The following is a 27,029-nucleotide window of genomic DNA, read 5'->3' as shown; positions in this document are numbered from 1 at the left end:
TAGCAAATGCCCCTTGTTATCAACAGCAGCCTTTTAAACTCAACCTGAGCTAACAGTATGTGCGCTGGTTACTCTGCTGCGCTTAAAATTTCTTTTTTGGTTTGCTACAATGCCTTTTCTGAAACGTTGTCCTCCTTCTGCTGGAACACTGACTTCTTTCATTTAATTGCCTGCAGACTATAAAAGAGAACCCAACCCAAAAAGTTTGGTTTGATTAGTCTGTGGCATTCTGTTAAACCTGTTGCTTATGGCGGTCTCGTGAGCTTCTCAGCGACATTCAGGCCAGCCAGGTATCCTGCCTGCAGTAGATGGAATGTGGCAATGGAACGCTGGCTGCGCGTGTCCATAATAGGCTCTGAGCCTTTATATACCTGTGCACAGCAGCAGCCACCTTCAGTCTGCTGCTGGACAGCCAGCAGCAGCAGCAGCAGGAGAGGTAAGTAATCAGGAGCCCTCCTGCTAAGGTTGACAGCTGCTCGTTCCACCCCACCCCCCGCCTTAATTGGTTCTCCTCCCTTCCAACGGTGTTGAGGCAGGTGGGAACAGCAGGGGGTGAAGGTGCTGTGTTTAAAGAGGTGGAGTTATGCAGATCTAAAACGCGTGGAATGCAGCAGCAGCAAGCCGAAAAGTGCAGGCATGTAAGGGATCTAGAGGTTGACAACATGTCTTCTTAACGGGAGTCCAGGAGCTCATCTCCACAAATGGACTTTTCAGGATCCCCTTGGTGGCTCCGTAGTTTGAAACCAATTCTGGTTATTGCTTCTCGCCTTTTGGCTAAGATCAAGTGTAGTATCTGTTCTTATCAGTTTAATATCTGATACGTCCCTATCTGGGGACCATATATTAAATGGATTTTTAGAACAGGGAGATGGAAAAAGAAGCTTGCTCTGTCCACTCCACGCATTGGACCTGGTATTGCAATATCTCCAGGACCCGGTGCACCCCTTCTCTTTAATGCAGTTTCTAAAAATCAGAAAGAATTGAATTCCAATGTTTTTGTTCATTTTGCTTGTTTTGTCGGATTTTGGGATGGACTCTTTGCTTTGCTTTTCTTCTCCTCAATGGATTTTTCCATGTTCAAAGTTGCAGAAGCCAGATTACAAGCTCATTTTGGTTCAACTTCAGCAACTCTGCATTGCATTGCCATGTAATGTGATGCAATGCTATCTTTCTAGCTCTCCCTTTTTACTTCCTTTTGGATAAACAGACATATTAGGCAAGCATTTTGGAGCCTTTCACCTAAATAACTACAGGTGGTGAGATAAGCTGCACAATATAATTGACCTTTCAGTATATTGTTGCACACACACCATCTATTTAGCAAATGCCTGTTATCAACAGCAGCTTTTAAACTCCCTGAGCTAACAGGTAGTGCGCTGGTTACTCTGCTGCCTTAAAATTTCTTTTTTGGTTTGCTACAATGCCTTTTCTGAAACGTTGTCTCCTTCTGCTGGAAACACTGACTTCTTTCATTTAATGCCTGCAGACTATAAAAGAGAACCCAACCCAAAAAGTTTGGTTGATTAGTCTGTGGCATTCTGTTAAACTGTTGCTTATGGCGGTCTCTGTGAGCTTCTCAGCGACATTCAGCCAGCCAGGTATCCTGCCTGCAGTAGATGGAATGTGGCAATGGAACGCTGGCTGCGCGTGTCATAATAGGCTCTGAGCCTTAATAACCTGTGCACAGCAGCAGCCACCTTCAGTCTGCTGGCTGGACAGCCAGCAGCAGCAGCAGAGCAGGAGAGGTATGTAATCTGGAGCCCTCCTGCTAAGGGAAGACAGCTGCTCTTCCACCCCACCCCCCGCCTTAATTGGTTCTCCTCCTTCCAACGGTGTTGAGGCGGGTGGGAACAGCAGGGGGTGAAGGAGCTGTGTTTAAAAGAGGTGGAGTTATGCAGATCTAAAACGCGTGGATTGCAGCAGCAGAAAGCCGAAAAGTGCAGGGCATGTAAGGGATCTAGAGGTAGACAACATGTCTTCTTAACGGGAGGTTCCAGGAGCTATCTCCACAATGGACTTTTCAGGATCCTTGGGTGGCTCCGTAGTTTGAAACAATTCTGGTTATCGCTTCTCGGCCTTTTGGCTAAGATCAAGTGTAGTATCTGTTCTTATCAGTTTAATATCTGATAACGTCCCCTATCTGGGGACCATATATTAAATGGATTTTTAGAACAGGGAGATGGAAAAAGAGCTTGCTCTGTCCACTCCACGCATTGACCTGGTATTGCAGTATCTCCAGGACCGGTGCACCCCTTCTTTAATGCAGTTTCTAAAATCAGAAAGAATTGAATTTCAATGTTTTTTGTTCCTTTTGCTTGTTTGTTCGGATTTTGGGATGGACTCTTTGGCTTTGCTTTTCTTCTCCTCATTGGATTTTTCATGTTCAAAGTTGCAGAAGCCAGATTACAAGCTCATTTTGGTTCAACTTCAGCAACTGTGCATTGCATTGCCATGTAATGTGATGCAATGCTATCTTTCTAGCTCTCCCTTTTTACTTCCTTTTGGATAAACAGACATATTAGGCAAGCATTTTGGAGCTTTCACCTAAATAACTACAGGTGGTGAGATAAGCTGCACAATATAATTGAACTTTCAGTATATTGTTGCACACACACCATCTATTTAGCAAATGCCCTTGTTATCAACAGCAGCCTTTTAAACTCACCTGAGCTAACAGGTATGTGCGCTGGTTACTCTGCTGCGCTTAAAATTTCTTTTTTGGTTTGCTACAATGCTTTTCTGAAACGTTGTCTCTTCTGCTGGAACATGACTTCTTTCATTTAATGCCTGCAGACTATAAAAGAGAACCCAACCCAAAAAGTTTGGTTGATTAGTCTGTGGCATTCTGTTAAACTGTTGCTTATGGCGGTCTCTGTGAGCTTCTCAGCGACATTCAGCCAGCCAGGTATCCTGCCTGCAGTAGATGGAATGTGGCAATGGAACGCTGGCTGCGCGTGTCATAATAGGCTCTGAGCCTTTATATACCTGTGCACAGCAGCAGCCACCTTCAGTCTGCTGCTGGACAGCCAGCAGCAGCAGCAGCAGGAGAGGTATGTAATCAGGAGCCCTCCTGCTAAGGGTAGACAGCTGCTCGTCCACCCCCACCCCCCGCCTTAATTGGTTCTCCTCCCTTCCAACGGTGTTGAGGCGGGTGGGAACAGCAGGGGGTGAAGGTGCTGTGTTTAAAGAGGTGGAGTTATGCAGATCTAAAACGCGTGGATTGCAGCAGCAGCAAGCCGAAAAGTGCAGGCATGTAAGGGATCTAGAGGTTGACAACATGTCTTCTTAACGGGAGTCCAGGAGCTCATCTCCACAAATGGACTTTTCAGGATCCTTGGGTGGCTCCGTAGTTTGAAACCAATTCTGGTTATCGCTTCTCGGCCTTTTGGCTAAGATCAAGTGTAGTATCTGTTCTTATCAGTTAATATCTGATACGTCCCCTATCTGGGGACCATATATTAAATGGATTTTTAGAACAGGGAGATGGAAAAAGAGCTTGCTCTGTCCACTCCACGCATTGACCTGGTATTGCAGTATCTCCAGGACCGGTGCACCCCTTCTTTAATGCAGTTTCTAAAATCAGAAAGAATTGAATTCAATGTTTTTTGTTCATTTTGCTTGTTTGTCGGATTTTGGGATGGACTCTTTGGCTTTGCTTTTCTTCTCCTCATTGGATTTTTCATGTTCAAAGTTGCAGAAGCCAGATTACAAGGCTCATTTTGGTTCAACTTCAGCAACTGTGCATTGCATTGCCATGTAATGTGATGCAATGCTATCTTTCTAGCTCTCCCTTTTTACTTCCTTTTGGATAAACAGACATATTAGGCAAGCATTTTGGAGCTTTCACCTAAATAACTACAGGTGGTGAGATAAGTTGCACAATATAATTGACCTTTCAGTATATTGTTGCACACACACCATCTATTTAGCAAATGCCCTTGTTATCAACAGCAGCCTTTTAAACTCACCTGAGCTAACAGGTATGTGCGCTGGTTACTCTGCTGCGCTTAAAATTTCTTTTTTGGTTTGCTACAATGCCTTTTCTGAAACGTTGTCTCCTTCTGCTGGAACACTGACTTCTTTCATTTAATGCCTGCAGACTATAAAAGAGAACCCAACCCAAAAGTTTGGTTGATTAGTCTGTGGCATTCTGTTAAACTGTTGCTTATGGCGGTCTCTGTGAGCTTCTCAGCGACATTCAGCCAGCCAGGTATCCTGCCTGCAGTAGATGGAATGTGGCAATGGAACGCTGGCTGCGCGTGTCATAATAGGCTCTGAGCCTTTATATACCTGTGCACAGCAGCAGCCACCTTCAGTCTGCTGCTGGACAGCCAGCAGCAGCAGCAGCAGGAGAGGTATGTAATCAGGAGCCCTCCTGCTAAGGGTAGACAGCTGCTCGTTCCACCCCACCCCCCGCCTTAATTGGTTCTCCTCCCTTCCAACGGTGTTGAGGCGGGTGGGAACAGCAGGGGGTGAAGGTGCTGTGTTTAAAGAGGTGGAGTTATGCAGATCTAAAACGCGTGGATTGCAGCAGCAGCAAGCCGAAAAGTGCAGGCATGTAAGGGATCTAGAGGTTGACAACATGTCTTCTTAACGGGAGTCCAGGAGCTCATCTCCACAAATGGACTTTTCAGGATCCTTGGGTGGCTCCGTAGTTTGAAACCAATTCTGGTTATCGCTTCTCGGCCTTTTGGCTAAGATCAAGTGCAGTGATCTAGCGGCTGCTGCCTTGGTCTTGGCTGAGAGGTGCTCGGGGTACCCGGCTCCTTGGCCTGGGGGATCGCTCTGTTTTCAGCAGGGCTTCACCTCCCTGCTGCTATTAGGGAGTCGGATTAGTCCCCGGGCAACGGAGGCGATCATCTACCTGGCACTTCGGTGTTGAAGGTTTCTATTGAGAAGAGGAGACCTGTTTGTGAAGAAGATGTCTGCAGCATCACATGAAGGAGAGGAAGATCATGTGGCCTGAATTCGCTAAGGTGCAGAATTCTATTCGTTTGGTTGTTCAGGAGAACTTTCGAGATCAAAAGGATTTTAGGTATGTGATGAGTCAAGTTCTTGTGGATCTTTTTGGTTTGGAAGACAGAAGAAGTGTTGGCGATAATGGACTACCCCAGGAGGGGTGTTTATGATATAGTTTTTGTTGACAAAGTTTTTTTGAAGGATATCTAAGAAAATGACTGCAAGCCAGGATAAAAAGAATGGAGGGGATAAGTGTAATGCCACACTTCCCCCGTTAGAGATAAATGGATCATTGTTAAAATGTACTCTCCATTGGTGGACGAAGAGGATGTTCTTACATTTTTGGAGTTTTTTTGTTTGTCAGTAACACCAAAAGGGAAGATTTATAATGAATTTTGGTTTTTGGACTTCGAAGTGGAAATTTTTGGTCCTTTTCAAAGAAGATGAGCAGGGGACTGTGTTGCTTCCCCCCAGCTAGGTTTAAGTTGGGTAATATAAATGGTGATATTTTTTTCAGTGGTATACCCACTTTTTGTCGAGTTTGTCGTCCAATACGGGCATGGGAAAGGAAAATTGTTCGGGTGGTGTATGTGGTTTTTGGCAAAAAAGGTGATCATGAGTCAAAGGATTGTAAAGATCGAGGAAGTGCAACTTGTGTCAGGAAGATACGCATGTTTTTAAGAATTGCCCAAAGAGGAAAAGAAATAAAGAGAAGGAGGTAGTGGTTTAAAAAGGTTTTGGGTAGAGAGAAAGGAGGAAGTGTAGAAAAGGTGTTGGTGGTAAAGGGAAAAGAAAGCAAACCTGTAGGAGTGGCAGAGGGAGATGGAGAAAACAAGAGTAGATTGGGGGATAGGGTAGAGAGTGAAATGGGAGGTGTAAGTCAGGGAACTGGCCGTGGTAAGGTTAAAAAGCAAGAAAAGAGAAAGGAACAGGAAGTGGAGGTGGCAATGGGAAGAAAAATATAGTGTTTTTCAACAACCTATGTTTATAAAGAATGCAGAATATTTTAACCGTTTGTACCGTAAGTTGTATGATGAGAAACGTTTGGACTATCTTATAGAGAATGTTAGGAAAGAACTAATAAGAGATAAAATGTTTTTTGTGTGAATATAGAATACCAGATGGTGTATCGAAACAAGTTTTTCAGCATCAAGGGTTGAAGATTTGTCCCTAAGGTTCTGAGTTGGGTTGGGTTCATGCTTTTGATAATGGTTACAAGTATTTTACTTGATGTTATTACTGTTGTTAATACAGTTATAATTTAATTTTTATTTTTTTGGTATCCATTCAGGTTCTGAAACATTTCTTTCTTTGTAAGTATTGTTGTATTTTGTAATTTTTTTTTCTGACATTAAAAGTACAAAAACCTGATGATGATTTAAGTTGGAGTCCACGTCCTTGTCTCCCTTTGGGGAGAAGAGGACTGTGGAGTGGACTTTAATTTTAACCTGAATAGGTTTTAAAAAAAAAAAAAAAAAAAAAATCTGTTCTTATCAGTTTAATATCTGATACGTCCCTATCTGGGGACCATATAATAAATGGATTTTTAGAACAGGGAGATGGAAAAAGAGCTTGCTCTGTCCACTCCACGCATTGACCTGGTATTGCAGTATCTCCAGGACCGGTGCACCCCTTCTTAATGCAGTTTCTAAAAATCAGAAAGAATTGAATTCAATGTTTTTTGTTCATTTTGCTTGTTTGTTGGATTTTGGATGGACTCTTTGGCTTTGCTTTTCTTCTCTCATTGGATTTTTCATGTTCAAAGTTGCAGAAGCCAGATTACAAGCTCATTTTGGTTCAACTTCAGCAACTGTGCATTGCATTGCCATGTAATGTGATGCAATGCTATCTTTCTAGCTCTCCTTTTTACTTCCTTTTGGATAAACAGACATATTAGGCAAGCATTTTGGAGCTTTCACCTAAATAACTACAGGTGGTGAGATAAGCTGCACAATATAATTGACCTTTCAGTATATTGTTGCACACACACCATCTATTTAGCAAATGCCCTTGTTATCAACAGCAGCCTTTTAAACTCACCTGAGCTAACAGGTATGTGCGCTGGTTACTCTGCTGCGCTTAAAATTTCTTTTTTGGTTTGCTACAATGTCTTTTCTGAAACGTTGTCTCCTTCTGCTGGAACACTGACTTCTTTCATTTAATGCCTGCAGACTATAAAAGAGAACCCAACCCAAAAAGTTTGGTTGATTAGTCTGTGGCATTCTGTTAAACTGTTGCTTATGGCGGTCTCTGTGAGCTTCTCAGCGACATTCAGCCAGCCAGGTATCCTGCCTGCAGTAGATGGAATGTGGCAATGGAACGCTGGCTGCGCGTGTCATAATAGGCTCTGAGCCTTTATATACCTGTGCACAGCAGCAGCCACCTTCAGTCTGCTGCTGGACAGCCAGCAACAGCAGCAGCAGGAGAGGTATGTAATCAGGAGCCCTCCTGCTAAGGGTAGACAGCTGCTCGTTCCACCCCACCCCCCGCCTTAATTGGTTCTCCTCCCTTCCAACGGTGTTGAGGCGGGTGGGAACAGCAGGGGGTGAAGGTGCTGTGTTTAAAGAGGTGGAGTTATGCAGATCTAAAACGCGTGGATTGCAGCAGCAGCAAGCCGAAAAGTGCAGGCATGTAAGGGATCTAGAGGTTGACAACATGTCTTCTTAACGGGAGTCCAGGAGCTCATCTCCACAAATGGACTTTTCAGGATCCTTGGGTGGCTCCGTAGTTTGAAACCAATTCTGGTTATCGCTTCTCGGCCTTTTGGCTAAGATCAAGTGCAGTGATCTAGCGGCTGCTGCCTTGGTCTTGGCTGAGAGGTGCTCGGGGTACCCGGCTCCTTGGCCTGGGGGGATCGCTCTGTTTTTCAGCAGGGCTTCACCTCCCTGCTGCTATTAGGGAGTCGGATTAGTCCCCGGGCAACGGGAGGCGATCATCTACCTGGCACTTCGGTGTTGAAGGTTTCTATTGAGAAGAGGAGAACCTGTTTGTGAAGAAGATGTCTGCAGCATCACATGAAGGAGAGGAAGATCATGTGCCTGAATTCGCTAAGGTGCAGAATTCTATTCGTTTGGTTGTTCAGGAGAACTTTCGAGATCAAAAGGATTTTAGGTATGTGATGAGTCAAGTTCTTGTGGATCTTTTTGGTTTGAAGACAGAAGAAGTGTTGGCGATAATGGACTACCCCAGGAGGGGTGTTTATGATATAGTTTTAGTTGACAAAGTTTTTTTTGAAGGATATCTAAGGAAAATGACTGCAAGCCAGGATAAAAGAATGGAGGGGATAAGTGTAATGCCACACTTCCCCGTTAGAGATAAATGGATCATTGTTAAAATGTACTCTCCATTGGTGGACGAAGAGGATGTTCTTACATTTTTGGAGTTTTTTTGTTTGTCAGTAACACCAAAAGGGAAGATTTATAATGAATTTGGTTTTTGGACTTCGAAGTGGAAATTTTTGGTCCGTTTCAAAGAAGATGAGCAGGGGACTGTGTTGCTTCCCCCAGCTAGGTTTAAGTTGGGTAATATAAATGGTGATATTTTTTTCAGTGGTATACCCACTTTTTGTCGAGTTTGTCGTCAATACGGGCATGGAAAGGAAAATTGTTCGGGTGGTGTATGTGGTTTTTGCAAAAAAGGTGATCATGAGTCAAAGGATTGTAAAGATCGGAGGAAGTGCAACTTGTGTCAGGAAGATACGCATGTTTTTAAGAATTGCCCAAAGAGGAAAAGAAATAAAGAGAAGGAGGTAGTGGTTAAAAAGGTTTTGGTAGAGAGAAAGGAGGAAAGTGTAGAAAAGGTGTTGGTGGTAAAGGGAAAAGAAAGCAAACCTGTAGGAGTGCAGAGGGAGATGGAGAAAACAAGAGTAGATTGGGGGGATAGGGTAGAGAGTGAAATGGGAGGTGTAAGTCAGGGAACTGGCCGTGGTAAGGTTAAAAAGCAAGAAAAGAGAAAGGAACAGGAAGTGGAGGTGGCAATGGAAGAAAATATAGTTGTTTTTCAACAACCTATGTTTATAAAGAATGCAGAATATTTTAACCGGTTGTACCGTAAGTTGTATGATGAGAAACGTTTGGACTATCTTATAGAGAATGTTAGGAAAGAACTAATAAGAGATAAAAATGTTTTTTGTGTGAAATATAGAATACCAGATGGTGTATCGAAACAAGTTTTTTCAGCATCAAGGGTTGAAGATTTGTCCCTTAAGGTTCTGAGTTGGGTTGGGGTTCATGCTTTTGATAATGGTTACAAGTATTTTACTTGATGTTATTACTGTTGTTAATACAGTTATAATTTAATTTTTATTTTTTTGGTATCCATTCAGGTTCTGAAACATTTCTTTCTTTGTAAGTATTGTTGTATTTTTGTAATTTTTTTTTCTGACATTAAAAGTACCAAAACCTGATGATGATTTAAGTTGGAGTCCACGTCTTGTCTCGCTTTGGGGAGAAGAGGACTGTGGAGTGGACTTTAATTTTAACCTGAATAGGTTTTAAAAAAAAAAAAAAAAAAATCTGTTCTTATCAGTTTAATATCTGATACGTCCCCTATCTGGGGACCATATATTAAATGGATTTTTAGAACAGGGAGATGGAAAAAGAGCTTGCTCTGTCCACTCCACGCATTGACCTGGTATTGCAGTATCTCCAGGACCGGTGCACCCCTTCTTTAATGCAGTTTCTAAAATCAGAAAGAATTGAATTCAATGTTTTTTGTTCATTTTGCTTGTTTGTTGGATTTTGGGATGGACTCTTTGGCTTTGCTTTTCTTCTCCTCATTGGATTTTTCATGTTCAAAGTTGCAGAAACCAGATTACAAGCTCATTTTGGTTCAACTTCAGCAACTGTGCATTGCATTGCCATGTAATGTGATGCAATGCTATCTTTCTAGCTCTCCCTTTTTACTTCCTTTTGGATAAACAGACATATTAGGCAAGCATTTTGGAGCTTTCACCTAAATAACTACAGGTGGTGAGATAAGCTGCACAATATAATTGACCTTTCAGTATATTGTTGCACACACACCATCTATTTAGCAAATGCCCTTGTTATCAACAGCAGCCTTTTAAACTCACCTGAGCTAACAGGTATGTGCGCTGGTTACTCTGCTGCGCTTAAAATTTCTTTTTTGGTTTGCTACAATGCCTTTTCTGAAACGTTGTCTCCTTCTGCTGGAACACTGACTTCTTTCATTTAATGCCTGCAGACTATAAAAGAGAACCCAACCCAAAATGTTTGGTTGATTAGTCTGTGGCATTCTGTTAAACTGTTGCTTATGGCGGTCTCTGTGAGCTTCTCAGCGACATTCAGCCAGCCAGGTATCCTGCCTGCAGTAGATGGAATGTGGCAATGGAACGCTGGCTGCGCGTGTCATAATAGGCTCTGAGCCTTTATATACCTGTGCACAGCAGCAGCCACCTTCAGTCTGCTGCTGGACAGCCAGCAGCAGCAGCAGCAGGAGAGGTATGTAATCAGGAGCCCTCCTGCTAAGGGTAGACAGCTGCTCGTTCCACCCCACCCCCCGCCTTAATTGGTTCTCCTCCCTTCCAACGGTGTTGAGGCGGGTGGGAACAGCAGGGGGTGAAGGTGCTGTGTTTAAAGAGGTGGAGTTATGCAGATCTAAAACGCGTGGATTGCAGCAGCAGCAAGCCGAAAAGTGCAGGCATGTAAGGGATCTAGAGGTTGACAACATGTCTTCTTAACGGGAGTCCAGGAGCTCATCTCCACAAATGGACTTTTCAGGATCCTTGGGTGGCTCCGTAGTTTGAAACCAATTCTGGTTATCGCTTCTCGGCCTTTTGGCTAAGATCAAGTGTAGTATCTGTTCTTATCAGTTTAATATCTGATACGTCCCCTATCTGGGGACCATATATTAAATGGATTTTTAGAACAGGGAGATGGAAAAAGAGCTTGCTCTGTCCACTCCACGCATTGACCTGGTATTGCAGTATCTCCAGGACCGGTGCACCCCTTCTTTAATGCAGTTTCTAAAATCAGAAAGAATTGAATTCAATGTTTTTTGTTCATTTTGCTTGTTTGTCGGATTTTGGGATGGACTCTTTGGCTTTGCTTTTCTTCTCCTCATTGGATTTTTCATGTTCAAAGTTGCAGAAGCCAGATTACAAGCTCATTTTGGTTCAACTTCAGCAACTGTGCATTGCATTGCCATGTAATGTGATGCAATGCTATCTTTCTAGCTCTCCCTTTTTACTTCCTTTTGGATAAACAGACATATTAGGCAAGCATTTTGGAGCTTTCACCTAAATAACTACAGGTGGTGAGATAAGCTGCACAATATAATTGACCTTTCAGTATATTGTTGCACACACACCATCTATTTAGCAAATGCCCTTGTTATCAACAGCAGCCTTTTAAACTCACCTGAGCTAACAGGTATGTGCGCTGGTTACTCTGCTGCGCTTAAAATTTCTTTTTTGGTTTGCTACAATGCCTTTTCTGAAACGTTGTCTCCTTCTGCTGGAACACTGACTTCTTTCATTTAATGCCTGCAGACTATAAAAGAGAACCCAACCCAAAAAGTTTGGTTGATTAGTCTGTGGCATTCTGTTAAACTGTTGCTTATGGCGGTCTCTGTGAGCTTCTCAGCGACATTCAGCCAGCCAGGTATCCTGCCTGCAGTAGATGGAATGTGGCAATGGAACGCTGGCTGCGCGTGTCATAATAGGCTCTGAGCCTTTATATACCTGTGCACAGCAGCAGCCACCTTCAGTCTGCTGCTGGACAGCCAGCAGCAGCAGCAGCAGCAGGAGAGGTATGTAATCAGGAGCCCTCCTGCTAAGGGTAGACAGCTGCTCGTTCCACCCCACCCCCCGCCTTAATTGGTTCTCCTCCCTTCCAACGGTGTTGAGGCGGGTGGGAACAGCAGGGGGTGAAGGTGCTGTGTTTAAAGAGGTGGAGTTATGCAGATCTAAAACGCGTGGATTGCAGCAGCAGCAAGCCGAAAAGTGCAGGCATGTAAGGGATCTAGAGGTTGACAACATGTCTTCTTAACGGGAGTCCAGGAGCTCATCTCCACAAATGGACTTTTCAGGATCCTTGGGTGGCTCCGTAGTTTGAAACCAATTCTGGTTATCGCTTCTCGGCCTTTTGGCTAAGATCAAGTGTAGTATCTGTTCTTATCAGTTTAATATCTGATACGTCCCCTATCTGGGGACCATATATTAAATGGATTTTTAGAACAGGGAGATGGAAAAAGAGCTTGCTCTGTCCACTCCACGCATTGACCTGGTATTGCAGTATCTCCAGGACCGGTGCACCCCTTCTTTAATGCAGTTTCTAAAATCAGAAAGAATTGAATTCAATGTTTTTTGTTCATTTTGCTTGTTTGTCGGATTTTGGGATGGACTCTTTGGCTTTGCTTTTCTTCTCCTCATTGGATTTTTCATGTTCAAAGTTGCAGAAGCCAGATTACAAGCTCATTTTGGTTCAACTTCAGCAACTGTGCATTGCATTGCCATGTAATGTGATGCAATGCTATCTTTCTAGCTCTCCCTTTTTACTTCCTTTTGGATAAACAGACATATTAGGCAAGCATTTTGGAGCTTTCACCTAAATAACTACAGGTGGTGAGATAAGCTGCACAATATAATTGACCTTTCAGTATATTGTTGCACACACACCATCTATTTAGCAAATGCCCTTGTTATCAACAGCAGCCTTTTAAACTCACCTGAGCTAACAGGTATGTGCGCTGGTTACTCTGCTGCGCTTAAAATTTCTTTTTTGGTTTGCTACAATGCCTTTTCTGAAACGTTGTCTCCTTCTGCTGGAACACTGACTTCTTTCATTTAATGCCTGCAGACTATAAAAGAGAACCCAACCCAAAAAGTTTGGTTGATTAGTCTGTGGCATTCTGTTAAACTGTTGCTTATGGCGGTCTCTGTGAGCTTCTCAGCGACATTCAGCCAGCCAGGTATCCTGCCTGCAGTAGATGGAATGTGGCAATGGAACGCTGGCTGCGCGTGTCATAATAGGCTCTGAGCCTTTATATACCTGTGCACAGCAGCAGCCACCTTCAGTCTGCTGCTGGACAGCCAGCAGCAGCAGCAGCAGGAGAGGTATGTAATCAGGAGCCCTCCTGCTAAGGGTAGACAGCTGCTCGTTCCACCCCACCCCCCGCCTTAATTGGTTCTCCTCCCTTCCAACGGTGTTGAGGTGGGTGGGAACAGCAGGGGGTGAAGGTGCTGTGTTTAAAGAGGTGGAGTTATGCAGATCTAAAACGCGTGGATTGCAGCAGCAGCAAGCCGAAAAGTGCAGGCATGTAAGGGATCTAGAGGTTGACAACATGTCTTCTTAACGGGAGTCCAGGAGCTCATCTCCACAAATGGACTTTTCAGGATCCTTGGGTGGCTCCGTAGTTTGAAACCAATTCTGGTTATCGCTTCTCGGCCTTTTGGCTAAGATCAAGTGTAGTATCTGTTCTTATCAGTTTAATATCTGATACGTCCCCTATCTGGGGACCATATATTAAATGGATTTTTAGAACAGGGAGATGGAAAAAGAGCTTGCTCTGTCCACTCCACGCATTGACCTGGTATTGCAGTATCTCCAGGACCGGTGCACCCCTTCTTTAATGCAGTTTCTAAAATCAGAAAGAATTGAATTCAATGTTTTTTGTTCATTTTGCTTGTTTGTCGGATTTTGGGATGGACTCTTTGGCTTTGCTTTTCTTCTCCTCATTGGATTTTTCATGTTCAAAGTTGCAGAAGCCAGATTACAAGCTCATTTTGGTTCAACTTCAGCAACTGTGCATTGCATTGCCATGTAATGTGATGCAATGCTATCTTTCTAGCTCTCCCTTTTTACTTCCTTTTGGATAAACAGACATATTAGGCAAGCATTTTGGAGCTTTCACCTAAATAACTACAGGTGGTGAGATAAGCTGCACAATATAATTGACCTTTCAGTATATTGTTGCACACACACCATCTATTTAGCAAATGCCCTTGTTATCAACAGCAGCCTTTTAAACTCACCTGAGCTAACAGGTATGTGCGCTGGTTACTCTGCTGCGCTTAAAATTTCTTTTTTGGTTTGCTACAATGCCTTTTCTGAAACGTTGTCTCCTTCTGCTGGAACACTGACTTCTTTCATTTAATGCCTGCAGACTATAAAAGAGAACCCAACCCAAAAAGTTTGGTTGATTAGTCTGTGGCATTCTGTTAAACTGTTGCTTATGGCGGTCTCTGTGAGCTTCTCAGCGACATTCAGCCAGCCAGGTATCCTGCCTGCAGTAGATGGAATGTGGCAATGGAACGCTGGCTGCGCGTGTCATAATAGGCTCTGAGCCTTTATATACCTGTGCACAGCAGCAGCCACCTTCAGTCTGCTGCTGGACAGCCAGCAGCAGCAGCAGCAGCAGGAGAGGTATGTAATCAGGAGCCCTCCTGCTAAGGGTAGACAGCTGCTCGTTCCACCCCACCCCCCGCCTTAATTGGTTCTCCTCCCTTCCAACGGTGTTGAGGCGGGTGGGAACAGCAGGGGGTGAAGGTGCTGTGTTTAAAGAGGTGGAGTTATGCAGATCTAAAACGCGTGGATTGCAGCAGCAGCAAGCCGAAAAGTGCAGGCATGTAAGGGATCTAGAGGTTGACAACATGTCTTCTTAACGGGAGTCCAGGAGCTCATCTCCACAAATGGACTTTTCAGGATCCTTGGGTGGCTCCGTAGTTTGAAACCAATTCTGGTTATCGCTTCTCGGCCTTTTGGCTAAGATCAAGTGTAGTATCTGTTCTTATCAGTTTAATATCTGATACGTCCCCTATCTGGGGACCATATATTAAATGGATTTTTAGAACAGGGAGATGGAAAAAGAGCTTGCTCTGTCCACTCCACGCATTGACCTGGTATTGCAGTATCTCCAGGACCGGTGCACCCCTTCTTTAATGCAGTTTCTAAAATCAGAAAGAATTGAATTCAATGTTTTTTGTTCATTTTGCTTGTTTGTCGGATTTTGGGATGGACTCTTTGGCTTTGCTTTTCTTCTCCTCATTGGATTTTTCATGTTCAAAGTTGCAGAAGCCAGATTACAAGCTCATTTTGGTTCAACTTCAGCAACTGTGCATTGCATTGCCATGTAATGTGATGCAATGCTATCTTTCTAGCTCTCCCTTTTTACTTCCTTTTGGATAAACAGACATATTAGGCAAGCATTTTGGAGCTTTCACCTAAATAACTACAGGTGGTGAGATAAGCTGCACAATATAATTGACCTTTCAGTATATTGTTGCACACACACCATCTATTTAGCAAATGCCCTTGTTATCAACAGCAGCCTTTTAAACTCACCTGAGCTAACAGGTATGTGCGCTGGTTACTCTGCTGCGCTTAAAATTTCTTTTTTGGTTTGCTACAATGCCTTTTCTGAAACGTTGTCTCCTTCTGCTGGAACACTGACTTCTTTCATTTAATGCCTGCAGACTATAAAAGAGAACCCAACCCAAAAAGTTTGGTTGATTAGTCTGTGGCATTCTGTTAAACTGTTGCTTATGGCGGTCTCTGTGAGCTTCTCAGCGACATTCAGCCAGCCAGGTATCCTGCCTGCAGTAGATGGAATGTGGCAATGGAACGCTGGCTGCGCGTGTCATAATAGGCTCTGAGCCTTTATATACCTGTGCACAGCAGCAGCCACCTTCAGTCTGCTGCTGGACAGCCAGCAGCAGCAGCAGCAGGAGAGGTATGTAATCAGGAGCCCTCCTGCTAAGGGTAGACAGCTGCTCGTTCCACCCCACCCCCCGCCTTAATTGGTTCTCCTCCCTTCCAACGGTGTTGAGGTGGGTGGGAACAGCAGGGGGTGAAGGTGCTGTGTTTAAAGAGGTGGAGTTATGCAGATCTAAAACGCGTGGATTGCAGCAGCAGCAAGCCGAAAAGTGCAGGCATGTAAGGGATCTAGAGGTTGACAACATGTCTTCTTAACGGGAGTCCAGGAGCTCATCTCCACAAATGGACTTTTCAGGATCCTTGGGTGGCTCCGTAGTTTGAAACCAATTCTGGTTATCGCTTCTCGGCCTTTTGGCTAAGATCAAGTGTAGTATCTGTTCTTATCAGTTTAATATCTGATACGTCCCCTATCTGGGGACCATATATTAAATGGATTTTTAGAACAGGGAGATGGAAAAAGAGCTTGCTCTGTCCACTCCACGCATTGACCTGGTATTGCAGTATCTCCAGGACCGGTGCACCCCTTCTTTAATGCAGTTTCTAAAATCAGAAAGAATTGAATTCAATGTTTTTTGTTCATTTTGCTTGTTTGTCGGATTTTGGGATGGACTCTTTGGCTTTGCTTTTCTTCTCCTCATTGGATTTTTCATGTTCAAAGTTGCAGAAGCCAGATTACAAGCTCATTTTGGTTCAACTTCAGCAACTGTGCATTGCATTGCCATGTAATGTGATGCAATGCTATCTTTCTAGCTCTCCCTTTTTACTTCCTTTTGGATAAACAGACATATTAGGCAAGCATTTTGGAGCTTTCACCTAAATAACTACAGGTGGTGAGATAAGCTGCACAATATAATTGACCTTTCAGTATATTGTTGCACACACACCATCTATTTAGCAAATGCCCTTGTTATCAACAGCAGCCTTTTAAACTCACCTGAGCTAACAGGTATGTGCGCTGGTTACTCTGCTGCGCTTAAAATTTCTTTTTTGGTTTGCTACAATGCCTTTTCTGAAACGTTGTCTCCTTCTGCTGGAACACTGACTTCTTTCATTTAATGCCTGCAGACTATAAAAGAGAACCCAACCCAAAAAGTTTGGTTGATTAGTCTGTGGCATTCTGTTAAACTGTTGCTTATGGCGGTCTCTGTGAGCTTCTCAGCGACATTCAGCCAGCCAGGTATCCTGCCTGCAGTAGATGGAATGTGGCAATGGAACGCTGGCTGCGCGTGTCATAATAGGCTCTGAGCCTTTATATACCTGTGCACAGCAGCAGCCACCTTCAGTCTGCTGCTGGACAGCCAGCAGCAGCAGCAGCAGGAGAGGTATGTAATCAGGAGCCCTCCTGCTAAGGGTAGACAGCTGCTCGTTCCACCCCACCCCCCGCCTTAATTGGTTCTCCTCCCTTCCAACGGTGTTGAGGCGGGTGGGAACAGCAGGGGGTGAAGGTGCTGTGTTTAAAGAGGTGGAGTTATGCAGATCTAAAACGCGTGGATTGCAGCAGCAGCAAGCCGAAAAGTGCAGGCATGTAAGGGATCTAGAGGTTGACAACATGTCTTCTTAACGGGAGTCCAGGAGCTCATCTCCACAAATGGACTTTTCAGGATCCTTGGGTGGCTCCGTAGTTTGAAACCAATTCTGGTTATCGCTTCTCGGCCTTTTGGCTAAGATCAAGTGTAGTATCTGTTCTTATCAGTTTAATATCTGATACGTCCCCTATCTGGGGACCATATATTAAATGGATTTTTAGAACAGGGAGATGGAAAAAGAGCTTGCTCTGTCCACTCCACGCATTGACCTGGTATTGCAGTATCTCCAGGACCGGTGCACCCCTTCTTTAATGCAGTTTCTAAAATCAGAAAGAATTGAATTCAATGTTTTTTGTTCATTTTGCTTGTTTGTCGGATTTTGGGATGGACTCTTTGGCTTTGCTTTTCTTCTCCTCATTGGATTTTTCATGTTCAAAGTTGCAGAAGCCAGATTACAAGCTCATTTTGGTTCAACTTCAGCAACTGTGCATTGCATTGCCATGTAATGTGATGCAATGCTATCTTTCTAGCTCTCCCTTTTTACTTCCTTTTGGATAAACAGACATATTAGGCAAGCATTTTGGAGCTTTCACCTAAATAACTACAGGTGGTGAGATAAGCTGCACAATATAATTGACCTTTCAGTATATTGTTGCACACACACCATCTATTTAGCAAATGCCCTTGTTATCAACAGCAGCCTTTTAAACTCACCTGAGCTAACAGGTATGTGCGCTGGTTACTCTGCTGCGCTTAAAATTTCTTTTTTGGTTTGCTACAATGCCTTTTCTGAAACGTTGTCTCCTTCTGCTGGAACACTGACTTCTTTCATTTAATGCCTGCAGACTATAAAAGAGAACCCAACCCAAAAAGTTTGGTTGATTAGTCTGTGGCATTCTGTTAAACTGTTGCTTATGGCGGTCTCTGTGAGCTTCTCAGCGACATTCAGCCAGCCAGGTATCCTGCCTGCAGTAGATGGAATGTGGCAATGGAACGCTGGCTGCGCGTGTCATAATAGGCTCTGAGCCTTTATATACCTGTGCACAGCAGCAGCCACCTTCAGTCTGCTGCTGGACAGCCAGCAGCAGCAGCAGCAGGAGAATTATGTAATCAGGAGCCCTCCTGCTAAGGGTAGACAGCTGCTCGTTCCACCCCACCCCCCGCCTTAATTGGTTCTCCTCCCTTCCAACGGTGTTGAGGCGGGTGGGAACAGCAGGGGGTGAAGGTGCTGTGTTTAAAGAGGTGGAGTTATGCAGATCTAAAACGCGTGGATTGCAGCAGCAGCAAGCCGAAAAGTGCAGGCATGTAAGGGATCTAGAGGTTGACAACATGTCTTCTTAACGGGAGTCCAGGAGCTCATCTCCACAAATGGACTTTTCAGGATCCTTGGGTGGCTCCGTAGTTTGAAACCAATTCTGGTTATCGCTTCTCGGCCTTTTGGCTAAGATCAAGTGTAGTATCTGTTCTTATCAGTTTAATATCTGATACGTCCCCTATCTGGGGACCATATATTAAATGGATTTTTAGAACAGGGAGATGGAAAAAGAGCTTGCTCTGTCCACTCCACGCATTGACCTGGTATTGCAGTATCTCCAGGACCGGTGCACCCCTTCTTTAATGCAGTTTCTAAAATCAGAAAGAATTGAATTCAATGTTTTTTGTTCATTTTGCTTGTTTGTCGGATTTTGGGATGGACTCTTTGGCTTTGCTTTTCTTCTCCTCATTGGATTTTTCATGTTCAAAGTTGCAGAAGCCAGATTACAAGCTCATTTTGGTTCAACTTCAGCAACTGTGCATTGCATTGCCATGTAATGTGATGCAATGCTATCTTTCTAGCTCTCCCTTTTTACTTCCTTTTGGATAAACAGACATATTAGGCAAGCATTTTGGAGCTTTCACCTAAATAACTACAGGTGGTGAGATAAGCTGCACAATATAATTGACCTTTCAGTATATTGTTGCACACACACCATCTATTTAGCAAATGCCCTTGTTATCAACAGCAGCCTTTTAAACTCACCTGAGCTAACAGGTATGTGCGCTGGTTACTCTGCTGCGCTTAAAATTTCTTTTTTGGTTTGCTACAATGCCTTTTCTGAAACGTTGTCTCCTTCTGCTGGAACACTGACTTCTTTCATTTAATGCCTGCAGACTATAAAAGAGAACCCAACCCAAAAAGTTTGGTTGATTAGTCTGTGGCATTCTGTTAAACTGTTGCTTATGGCGGTCTCTGTGAGCTTCTCAGCGACATTCAGCCAGCCAGGTATCCTGCCTGCAGTAGATGGAATGTGGCAATGGAACGCTGGCTGCGCGTGTCATAATAGGCTCTGAGCCTTTATATACCTGTGCACAGCAGCAGCCACCTTCAGTCTGCTGCTGGACAGCCAGCAGCAGCAGCAGCAGGAGAGGTATGTAATCAGGAGCCCTCCTGCTAAGGGTAGACAGCTGCTCGTTCCACCCCACCCCCCGCCTTAATTGGTTCTCCTCCCTTCCAACGGTGTTGAGGCGGGTGGGAACAGCAGGGGGTGAAGGTGCTGTGTTTAAAGAGGTGGAGTTATGCAGATCTAAAACGCGTGGATTGCAGCAGCAGCAAGCCGAAAAGTGCAGGCATGTAAGGGATCTAGAGGTTGACAACATGTCTTCTTAACGGGAGTCCAGGAGCTCATCTCCACAAATGGACTTTTCAGGATCCTTGGGTGGCTCCGTAGTTTGAAACCAATTCTGGTTATCGCTTCTCGGCCTTTTGGCTAAGATCAAGTGTAGTATCTGTTCTTATCAGTTTAATATCTGATACGTCCCCTATCTGGGGACCATATATTAAATGGATTTTTAGAACAGGGAGATGGAAAAAGAGCTTGCTCTGTCCACTCCACGCATTGACCTGGTATTGCAGTATCTCCAGGACCGGTGCACCCCTTCTTTAATGCAGTTTCTAAAATCAGAAAGAATTGAATTCAATGTTTTTTGTTCATTTTGCTTGTTTGTCGGATTTTGGGATGGACTCTTTGGCTTTGCTTTTCTTCTCCTCATTGGATTTTTCATGTTCAAAGTTGCAGAAGCCAGATTACAAGCTCATTTTGGTTCAACTTCAGCAACTGTGCATTGCATTGCCATGTAATGTGATGCAATGCTATCTTTCTAGCTCTCCCTTTTTACTTCCTTTTGGATAAACAGACATATTAGGCAAGCATTTTGGAGCTTTCACCTAAATAACTACAGGTGGTGAGATAAGCTGCACAATATAATTGACCTTTCAGTATATTGTTGCACACACACCATCTATTTAGCAAATGCCCTTGTTATCAACAGCAGCCTTTTAAACTCACCTGAGCTAACAGGTATGTGCGCTGGTTACTCTGCTGCGCTTAAAATTTCTTTTTTGGTTTGCTACAATGCCTTTTCTGAAACGTTGTCTCCTTCTGCTGGAACACTGACTTCTTTCATTTAATGCCTGCAGACTATAAAAGAGAACCCAACCCAAAAAGTTTGGTTGATTAGTCTGTGGCATTCTGTTAAACTGTTGCTTATGGCGGTCTCTGTGAGCTTCTCAGCGACATTCAGCCAGCCAGGTATCCTGCCTGCAGTAGATGGAATGTGGCAATGGAACGCTGGCTGCGCGTGTCATAATAGGCTCTGAGCCTTTATATACCTGTGCACAGCAGCAGCCACCTTCAGTCTGCTGCTGGACAGCCAGCAGCAGCAGCAGCAGGAGAATTATGTAATCAGGAGCCCTCCTGCTAAGGGTAGACAGCTGCTCGTTCCACCCCACCCCCCGCCTTAATTGGTTCTCCTCCCTTCCAACGGTGTTGAGGCGGGTGGGAACAGCAGGGGGTGAAGGTGCTGTGTTTAAAGAGGTGGAGTTATGCAGATCTAAAACGCGTGGATTGCAGCAGCAGCAAGCCGAAAAGTGCAGGCATGTAAGGGATCTAGAGGTTGACAACATGTCTTCTTAACGGGAGTCCAGGAGCTCATCTCCACAAATGGACTTTTCAGGATCCTTGGGTGGCTCCGTAGTTTGAAACCAATTCTGGTTATCGCTTCTCGGCCTTTTGGCTAAGATCAAGTGTAGTATCTGTTCTTATCAGTTTAATATCTGATACGTCCCCTATCTGGGGACCATATATTAAATGGATTTTTAGAACAGGGAGATGGAAAAAGAGCTTGCTCTGTCCACTCCACGCATTGACCTGGTATTGCAGTATCTCCAGGACCGGTGCACCCCTTCTTTAATGCAGTTTCTAAAATCAGAAAGAATTGAATTCAATGTTTTTTGTTCATTTTGCTTGTTTGTCGGATTTTGGGATGGACTCTTTGGCTTTGCTTTTCTTCTCCTCATTGGATTTTTCATGTTCAAAGTTGCAGAAGCCAGATTACAAGCTCATTTTGGTTCAACTTCAGCAACTGTGCATTGCATTGCCATGTAATGTGATGCAATGCTATCTTTCTAGCTCTCCCTTTTTACTTCCTTTTGGATAAACAGACATATTAGGCAAGCATTTTGGAGCTTTCACCTAAATAACTACAGGTGGTGAGATAAGCTGCACAATATAATTGACCTTTCAGTATATTGTTGCACACACACCATCTATTTAGCAAATGCCCTTGTTATCAACAGCAGCCTTTTAAACTCACCTGAGCTAACAGGTATGTGCGCTGGTTACTCTGCTGCGCTTAAAATTTCTTTTTTGGTTTGCTACAATGCCTTTTCTGAAACGTTGTCTCCTTCTGCTGGAACACTGACTTCTTTCATTTAATGCCTGCAGACTATAAAAGAGAACCCAACCCAAAAAGTTTGGTTGATTAGTCTGTGGCATTCTGTTAAACTGTTGCTTATGGCGGTCTCTGTGAGCTTCTCAGCGACATTCAGCCAGCCAGGTATCCTGCCTGCAGTAGATGGAATGTGGCAATGGAACGCTGGCTGCGCGTGTCATAATAGGCTCTGAGCCTTTATATACCTGTGCACAGCAGCAGCCACCTTCAGTCTGCTGCTGGACAGCCAGCAGCAGCAGCAGCAGGAGAATTATGTAATCAGGAGCCCTCCTGCTAAGGGTAGACAGCTGCTCGTTCCACCCCACCCCCCGCCTTAATTGGTTCTCCTCCCTTCCAACGGTGTTGAGGCGGGTGGGAACAGCAGGGGGTGAAGGTGCTGTGTTTAAAGAGGTGGAGTTATGCAGATCTAAAACGCGTGGATTGCAGCAGCAGCAAGCCGAAAAGTGCAGGCATGTAAGGGATCTAGAGGTTGACAACATGTCTTCTTAACGGGAGTCCAGGAGCTCATCTCCACAAATGGACTTTTCAGGATCCTTGGGTGGCTCCGTAGTTTGAAACCAATTCTGGTTATCGCTTCTCGGCCTTTTGGCTCAGATCGGGGTGTTTGCCTCGGTCTGGGCTGAGGGGTGCGTATTTTCGGCTCGTGTGGTGGAGAAAGCGATCCGTGCCTTGGGCATTACAATGGCGGCTGTAAAGAATACCGTGCGATTGGAGGTTATTGAGGACCACAGACATAACATCGGCTTGGAATTTATTGTCCGGAATATAGTGATGGAATTGACGGGATTTAAACTGGAGAAGATTTTTTGTATCCAGGAGTTTCCTAAAGCTGGTAATTATGACATTTCTTTCTACTTGGAAGCAGACTGTTTGACTTTCTTTCAGCGTTTAAAAGAGAAAAGACATCATGAGTATTTACAATTTATAATCCCTAAGCCTTTGTTTTCTAATATTGAAAGGCCCATCACTGTACACATGTATAACCCGTTTGTGGAGATCCCTTTGATTAGAGCTTTCTTATCACGGTATTGCTCAGTAATAAGGGGGGGAATCATGCAAAAGAATATTTTTGCTGTTTTCAATGGGAATGTGAAATTTTGGGCTCGTTTCAAATCTGACCCTGAGGGTATTGGTGGAACCATGCACCCACCTGCAAATTTCTCCATTGGAGGAAATAGAGGATTCCTACATTATCCTGGTCAGCCCTCTTTTTGTAGGAAATGTTTTTGTTATGGCCATATAGCTGCGGAATGTACCTCTGATGTAACTTGTAGGAATTGTAAAAAATCAGGGCATGAAGCCTTTGAATGTCCCTATCCTGCAATATGTGACTTATGTGGTGAAAATGGCCACACTTGTAGATCATGTCCTAATGTTAGCCGTCAGGTTTTTTTGGCGCGTCTTAATACTGAGAGACGTAGGACATGGGGGGAGAGACAGGGGGCTCCTCAGGCACAGGAGGGCCCTACTGAAATCCCTCGTGTTGTTCCTGAAACTACTACAATGGTGGAGGAAGTGGTGGATTTTATTCCCACTGTGGCTGAGGTGCATGATATCACTGTAGAGGGAAATCTTGGAGACCAGGTGCAGCCTGACGTGGGTGTGGCACCACCTGTAGAGTTGCCTTCTGGGTCAGGGGCTGAAACGGCTCTCAGTGAGGTAATTGAGGAGGTGGAAAGCTCTGAGGAGATGTCTGCCCCAAGTTCCGTTGACATACAGTGGTCAGTTTCTCCAGAGGAAATAGAGGCTGCCAGGATGCCTTCAGCTGAAAATGCTGCCATCGTTTGTAAAGCCTTGGCCAAACAGAAGAAGACTGGTAAAACTGTAAAGAGGTTACAAAAGAAGAAATTTGAGTCTTTTGAGTCTCACAACCCTTTTTCCATCCTATCTGACTCTGGGGAGGACTCACATTTGAATGAACCTTATAAGGCCACTCCCATATCACCTAGTGAAGGTTTCTTAGAGGAAAAGGATGTGGCAGGCTTGGAGAGCCTATTTGAATTTTCTGAGGTGGCCTGAGACATGTTGATTTCCTTTTCTGGTCTTCCCGGTCTCCATAACCTGCATTGACACCTATGGTCCTGCGGCTGAAAATAATCTCCCAGAATGTACGTATGTTTGCATCAGCGACAAAGCGTGCCACTGTTCTGGACTATTTGGCATCTAAGGGCTGTGACATTATATGTGTTCAAGAATGTGGTTTATCTAAATTTCCTAAACAAAATGAGTGGCTGTATGGGGAGGCAGTGTGGTCCTTTTCTAATACTAACAGAAATGATGGCATTGGAATCCTTATCCAAAACAGAGACATTCGCTTAAAACAGAAAACTATTATTCTGGAAGGAAGATGTGCTTGTATCACTCTATCATACCTTGGTTGGGACTTTAAACTAATTTGCATATATGCAAATGTGGATAAAAATGAGCGCTTATCACTCTTCAAAAAATTGACTTTTTTTTTGCATGGCAAGTTGCCTGTTTTTGTTATTGGTGACTTTAACTGTATTTTTTCAAAAGAAGCAAGGGCAGGTTCATGGCAATCTAAAGTGGATGTTACAGGTAATCTATGGAACCAAATGACTAAAGACTTCTCCCTTAGGGATGCTGTGTCGGAGAAGCCGGGACCTTTTACATATCATTCAGATGATGGCCATGCCGAGTCTAGACTGGACTATTTTTTTGTTTCCTCACCGGCAGTTAAATGTGTTAAGTATTCCCAAGAGAAAGTTTGCTTCTCTGATCATGAGTGTTTGCTTGGGGTGTTTGAGGTGGATGGTTTTTTCTATGGCAAAGGGAGGTGGCGGATGAATGTGAGTGTTCTGGATGACAAGCAAGTTTTCAGGTGTTTTTCAAAAAAATACCATGGTTGGGTGAGGAGGAAAAGGGATTTTTGCAATATCTTGGAATGGTGGGTGTGGGTCAAGGTTAGAATTAGGGATTTTTTCAGGAAAATTGGCTATATTAAGGCTAAAAAGAAGAGATTATTATATACACAAATAAATAGGAGGATTTCCTTTTTGCATGAATGTAGAGCTATGGGTATAGATGTTAAAAGTGAGTTGGTTAAAATGAAGAACGAAATGGGTGATTGGATGTTTGGACGAGGAAAGGAAATCATATTCCGGTCGAGAGTGAAGTTTAGGGAACAGAATGAGAAATGTACGCGCTTCTTTTTTAAGAAAATGTGTGGTGGTAAACGGGATATGCATGTGTTAGTGAATGATAAGGGTGATGAGGTACATGGTGAGGGAGTGATCAAGGAAGTGGTTAATTTTTATAAAGGCTTGTATGGGGAGAAAAAGTGTGATTTGGGGAACGAGAATGAGTTTTTGCAGGTACTTGGAAATTTTGTTACAGAAAGTGAAAGTCAGGCTTTGATGGATGATTTAACAGAGAAAGAATTGTTGGGTGTGATCTCCAAGTCTCCGAAGAACAAATCCCCTGGGCAGGATGGAATCCCATGTGATTTTTATGCAAAATATTGGGACGTTGTTTCTCAGGATCTGTTTGAAGTCATGAAATCCTTGTTTGCCGGAGTGAGTATGCCTGAGTGTATGAAGGGAGGTTTGGTTGTGTTATTGTTTAAAAAAGGTGATAGAAAGAGGCTAGCCAACTGGAGACCAATTACGCTGCTTAATGCTGATTATAAGATTTTTGCGAAAATTTTGGCTTGTCGTATGAGAGAAGTGATAGCATCTGTGATTGAGGAGGAACAAGTGTGTGCAGTGCCTGAACGGAGGATACAAGAGAACATTTGTCTGGTGAGGGATGTGCTAGAGGATTGTAAGAGTAGAAAGAAAGGTGTGATTGTATGTGCGCTTGACTTTGAAAAGGCCTTTGATTGTGTGGCTCATGTGTTTTTGTTTAATGTGTTGTTGAAGATGGGCTTTCCAGAGCGCTTGGTTAGATTGATTATGGGAATGTATGAGGGTGCTAGAAGTGTGGTGCAGGTGAATGGTTTTTTATCTGAGTCTTTTGAAATATTGTCAGGGGTGAGGCAGGGATGCCCGCTTTCTCCAATCATGTTTATTTGTGTGATGGAGCCTCTTCTCCAGCTTATTAGAAGGGATACAGTTTTAAAGGGGTTTTTGATCCCTGGCTGTGATGGTAAGGCTATTAAAGTGATTGGTTATATGGATGATGTGTGTGTGTTGTGTGATTCTGAGAGTGATGTCGCAAGGGTTAAATGGTTAGTCCAATGTTTTTGTGTGGCCTCTGCTTTCAAAATAAATTGGGAAAAAGTAAGGTTAAGGGATTTTTTAGTAGTAAAAAAGTGAGTGATGCAGATATGGAATGTGTGGAAGGGGGGATTAAAGTGTTGGGGGTGTGTCTGGATGAGAGTTTAAAAGGGGACAAGAGTTGGAAGGATCTGGGTGGTAAAATTGCAAGGAAATTGGAATTATGGCGTCTGCGTGATCTGTCCTTTACTGGGAAAATTTTAATCATTAAAAGTATCATTCTCCCTATGCTTATTTATGTAGCTTTGATTTTTCCCCCATCTGTTGGAGTTTTGAAGAAGATTAATAGATTACTTTTTGTGTTCCTTTGGGGCAGTAATATAGAGAAGGCCAAGAGGGAATTTCTTCATAGGTGTAAAAGGAATGGTGGCCTAGGATTCCCTAACATCGAGACTTTTATTGGTCTGAATTGTATTAGTTTTTTTGCAGGACTTTTATTAAAGCAATCCAAGGCTGCATGTATGTGTAGATACCTTGGAGGCTCCGTCTTCCATCGGTTAAAATGGATGAATTATGATAACTGTAAACCTACTGCTTATGTATGCCCTTATTGGTACCTACAATTGGAATGTTTTATCAAAAAATTTCATCTTGAGAAAGTTCAGATGGTGAGTTTTCTGAAGAATAAAAGCATGGTGAAAAGGATGTGTGCGGATAATAGGATGTGTGAAATTAATGGGTTAAGGTCAGCTGAGGCGGAGGATGTCTGGTGTAAGCTGGTCAAACATGATATGTCTAACAAACAGAAAGATTTAGTTTGGATGTCTTTGCATGGGATTTTACCTGTGAGGAGTGTACAAAAAAGGAAAGGGTTGGCGGTGTCTGAAAGGTGTCCGAGAGAGCGGTGTGGGTGTAATGAA

The 27,029-nt window shown here is 43.7% G+C and overlaps 13 non-coding genes and 1 pseudogene across 13 annotated transcripts; all 14 read left to right on the top strand.

The window, feature by feature from the left end:
* The first annotated feature begins 755 nt into the window (after window positions 1-755).
* On the top strand, window positions 756-947 carry LOC141179672 (U2 spliceosomal RNA). Its single transcript, XR_012255665.1, has one exon. It is a non-coding gene; the product is annotated as a U2 spliceosomal RNA (small nuclear RNA).
* A 1,116-nt stretch (window positions 948-2,063) lies between these two features.
* On the top strand, window positions 2,064-2,255 carry LOC141179599 (U2 spliceosomal RNA). Its single transcript, XR_012255599.1, has one exon. It is a non-coding gene; the product is annotated as a U2 spliceosomal RNA (small nuclear RNA).
* A 1,114-nt stretch (window positions 2,256-3,369) lies between these two features.
* On the top strand, window positions 3,370-3,559 carry LOC141179642 (U2 spliceosomal RNA). The gene has a single exon (XR_012255638.1). It is a non-coding gene; the product is annotated as a U2 spliceosomal RNA (small nuclear RNA).
* A 2,852-nt stretch (window positions 3,560-6,411) lies between these two features.
* Window positions 6,412-6,594, top strand: LOC141179946 (U2 spliceosomal RNA). The gene has a single exon (XR_012255869.1). It is a non-coding gene; the product is annotated as a U2 spliceosomal RNA (small nuclear RNA).
* A 2,850-nt stretch (window positions 6,595-9,444) lies between these two features.
* On the top strand, window positions 9,445-9,625 carry LOC141179736 (U2 spliceosomal RNA; annotated as a pseudogene).
* Window positions 9,626-10,740: 1,115 nt separating this feature from the next.
* LOC141178960 (U2 spliceosomal RNA) lies at window positions 10,741-10,931 on the top strand. Its single transcript, XR_012255019.1, has one exon. It is a non-coding gene; the product is annotated as a U2 spliceosomal RNA (small nuclear RNA).
* Window positions 10,932-12,049: 1,118 nt separating this feature from the next.
* On the top strand, window positions 12,050-12,240 carry LOC141178959 (U2 spliceosomal RNA). The gene has a single exon (XR_012255018.1). It is a non-coding gene; the product is annotated as a U2 spliceosomal RNA (small nuclear RNA).
* A 1,115-nt stretch (window positions 12,241-13,355) lies between these two features.
* Window positions 13,356-13,546, top strand: LOC141178958 (U2 spliceosomal RNA). Its single transcript, XR_012255017.1, has one exon. It is a non-coding gene; the product is annotated as a U2 spliceosomal RNA (small nuclear RNA).
* Window positions 13,547-14,664: 1,118 nt separating this feature from the next.
* Window positions 14,665-14,855, top strand: LOC141178957 (U2 spliceosomal RNA). Its single transcript, XR_012255016.1, has one exon. It is a non-coding gene; the product is annotated as a U2 spliceosomal RNA (small nuclear RNA).
* A 1,115-nt stretch (window positions 14,856-15,970) lies between these two features.
* LOC141178956 (U2 spliceosomal RNA) lies at window positions 15,971-16,161 on the top strand. Its single transcript, XR_012255015.1, has one exon. It is a non-coding gene; the product is annotated as a U2 spliceosomal RNA (small nuclear RNA).
* Window positions 16,162-17,276: 1,115 nt separating this feature from the next.
* Window positions 17,277-17,467, top strand: LOC141178954 (U2 spliceosomal RNA). The gene has a single exon (XR_012255013.1). It is a non-coding gene; the product is annotated as a U2 spliceosomal RNA (small nuclear RNA).
* A 1,115-nt stretch (window positions 17,468-18,582) lies between these two features.
* On the top strand, window positions 18,583-18,773 carry LOC141178953 (U2 spliceosomal RNA). Its single transcript, XR_012255012.1, has one exon. It is a non-coding gene; the product is annotated as a U2 spliceosomal RNA (small nuclear RNA).
* A 1,115-nt stretch (window positions 18,774-19,888) lies between these two features.
* On the top strand, window positions 19,889-20,079 carry LOC141178952 (U2 spliceosomal RNA). The gene has a single exon (XR_012255011.1). It is a non-coding gene; the product is annotated as a U2 spliceosomal RNA (small nuclear RNA).
* Window positions 20,080-21,194: 1,115 nt separating this feature from the next.
* On the top strand, window positions 21,195-21,385 carry LOC141178951 (U2 spliceosomal RNA). Its single transcript, XR_012255010.1, has one exon. It is a non-coding gene; the product is annotated as a U2 spliceosomal RNA (small nuclear RNA).
* The last annotated feature ends 5,644 nt before the right edge of the window (window positions 21,386-27,029 follow it).

This window comes from Phyllobates terribilis, unplaced genomic scaffold, assembly GCF_046119375.1.
Source record: "Phyllobates terribilis strain yellow unplaced genomic scaffold, ASM4611937v1 Scaffold_30__1_contigs__length_15301838, whole genome shotgun sequence".
NCBI lineage: Eukaryota > Metazoa > Chordata > Amphibia > Anura > Dendrobatidae > Phyllobates > Phyllobates terribilis.
Note: the sequence above shows the minus strand (reverse complement) of the source record. Positions and strands in the feature narration are given on the sequence as shown.